Genomic DNA, 2,814 nt, shown 5'->3' with positions numbered 1-2,814 from the left:
CCAGAAACTACTGAAGGCTGCGCTTCCTTTAAGTAGAGGCGTGAATCGGGAGACAGAGAGATGGGTAATGCAGGGAACAGAGAGCCCCAAAGGGGAGAAGCTGGAGAGCCCCGTGTGAGCGGTGCTGAAGGGCAGCTCTGGGCAGCAGCTGTGGCAGCAGAGCAGGAGGAAAGCTTCCGGAGGCCCATTTCCAGGAATAATGTGAAATGAGAAAAGCCTAATACATTTTCAGTTAGTCAGAAGAGGTTGTGAGAACATATAAAAACCAAAAAGCAGCTGTTAAGGCAGCTAGGGTTAGAGACTCAGAATTTAGCAAGAAACCTTTGTCATTAAGAAGCATGGTCCTGGGCCGGCGCCTCGGCTCACTAGGGTAATCCTCCGCCCTAGTCCCGGTCGGGGCGCCGGATTCTGTCCCAGTTGCCCCTCTTCCAGGCCAGCTCTCTGCTGTGGCCAGGGAGTGCAGTGGAGGATGGCCCAAGTGCTTGGGCCCTGCACCCGCGGCGGCCATTGGGGGGTAAACCAACGGCAAAAGGGCAAAAGGAAGACCTTTCTCTTTGTCTCTCTCTCTCTCTCACTGTCCACTCTGCCTGTTAAAAAAAAAAAAAAAAAAAAAAAAAAGGCACAGTCCTGCAGAAAGAAAGGAGAGCCAAGTCCTCACACTTCAGAACTGTGTGACCATCACACACACAGGGCTGGAGACAATTGAATTCCAAGTCCTCACATGTCAGAGGTAGATTCCGTTGTATACTTAGGCACATCCTAAGGTCTCTTCCCTAAATTGCCTTGTGGGCAGCAGGATCTCTAGATTGACAGAGGAGATCTCAGCATGCAGACCTTGCACTTGTAGATGCGGAGCTCAACTTCAAAACAGGCATTCGAAAACAGTGCAAATAGCAAATGCTTGAGAAGGATCTCAGAGTTTGTCCAGTAGAATGTTTAGGGCACTACCGCGGGAGCGTGAAGGAGGCTGTGAATTCCTTTTCAAGGAAACTCTCAGTGCTTGGAGCAGACACCATGAGCAAAGCTCACCCTCCCGAGTTGAAAAATGAAATTAAATGGTGGCAGACAGGTCCAGGGAATCCCTTTATGAACCTTGTAATAGGTGAATGTGTGGAGATATTGGAATGGCGGTAATACGAGGAGATAGTATCATCATGTTAGAAGCCTTGGAACGAGTATGACTGTTCAACAAAGAAACCCATGTTCCCTCTCCAAAGGACCTGTTTTACTGATGTAATAGTTGGGTCATGTACATTTCATATTAAATTTTTTGTTAAATAAACTTTCGAGGGTCAAAAAAAAAAGAATGTTTAGGGCAAATAATTTTCTGAGAGTTGAACACTCTTTAGCTATTTGCCATATAGTGCGGCCTTAAGGGGTTACAAATCCCTTTGTCAATATAATTTCTAGGAAAAAAGGAAAGTTTGCTCAACAAAAGGTGTGTAATTAGGGGCAGGTAGCTAGCTTAGTGGTTAAGATACCAGCTAAGATGGAATACTTGAGTTAGATACCTCCCCCCAAAAAATACTTGTGTTAGATGCCAGCTCCTAATTCCAGCTACCTGTTAATGTAGACCCTTAGATGCAGCTATGATGGCTCAAGTAGGTGGGTCACGGCTACCCATGTGAAAAACCTGGAATGATTTCCTGGTGCCTGGTTTTGGCCTTACCCTTACCCTGGTTGTCACAGTCATTTGGGGAGTAAACCAAGGGATAAGTTCTCCCCCTACCCTCCCCCCTCTCTCTTCTGCTCTCTCTCTCCTTCTCCTCCTCTCCCACCTCCATCTCTTTCAAAAAAAAAAATGGACAAAGTGTTCAGCGTTCTCAGGCCAGTGTAGTACTGTAAATTAAGCTACCACTTGCCACACTGGGCATTCCATATTAGGGTGCTGGTTGGAGTCCAGATTTAATTTCTTGCTAATGTGCCTGGGAAGGCAGCAGAAGATACCCCAAGTACTTGGTCACTTGGGAGACCTGGATGAATTTCTGGAGTCCTGGCTTAGTCTGGCCCTGGTTGTTGCAGGCATTTGGGGAATGAATCAGCATACAGAAGATCAATTCTTTCTCTCTTTTTCTCTAGATCTTCCCTCCCTCTCTGCATTTTGAATAAATAAACAAATCTTTTTTTAAAAAAAGGTGTGCAATTATAATACTCATTAATAATGTCCCAGCTCTCTGCTGTGGCCCCGGGAGGGCAGTGGAGGACTGCCTGAATGCTTGGGCCCCTGCACCTGCATAGGAGACCAGGAGGAAGCACCTGGCTCCTGGCTTCGGATCGGCACTGCGCCAGCTGTGGCAGCCATTTGGGGAGTGAACCAACGGAAGGAAGACCTTTCTCTCTGTCTCTCTCACTGTCTATAACTCTACCTGTCAAATAAATTTAAAAAAAAGATTTTATTTATTTACTTGAGAGGCATAGTTACATAGAGAGAGGGGGAGAGAAAGCTATAAATAGCTACAATGGCTGGAGCTGAGCTGATCCAAAGCCAGGATCCAGGAGCTTCTTCTGGGTCTCCCATGTGGCTTCAGGGCCCCAAGGACTTGGCCCATCTTCAGCTTTCCCATCAGCAAGGAGCTAGGGGCTCAAACTGGCACCCATGCAGCTGGACTCAAACTGGCACCCATATGGGATGCTGATGGCACAGGCAGATGCTTAACCTACTATGCCACAGCACCATCCCCTAACATAAACATTATAATGACTTAATTGTTCTAAGTAAAAATTGTTACAACTATACAGAGGATGTGTGTGTGTATGAACATTATGTTAGCAGCATGGATACATATTGCTTGGAGTCTGGAAGTAAGTGAAATC

General features: G+C 46.4%; 1 pseudogene; it reads left to right on the top strand.

The window, feature by feature from the left end:
* Positions 1 to 1,009: 1,009 nt before the first annotated feature.
* Positions 1,010 to 1,224, top strand: LOC138849104 (small nuclear ribonucleoprotein G pseudogene; annotated as a pseudogene).
* Positions 1,225 to 2,814: the final 1,590 nt, after the last annotated feature.

Source organism: Oryctolagus cuniculus, chromosome 3, assembly GCF_051225735.1.
Source record: "Oryctolagus cuniculus isolate XC-2025 breed Fujian yellow rabbit chromosome 3, ASM5122573v1, whole genome shotgun sequence".
Taxonomy (NCBI): domain Eukaryota; kingdom Metazoa; phylum Chordata; class Mammalia; order Lagomorpha; family Leporidae; genus Oryctolagus; species Oryctolagus cuniculus.
Note: the sequence above shows the minus strand (reverse complement) of the source record. Positions and strands in the feature narration are given on the sequence as shown.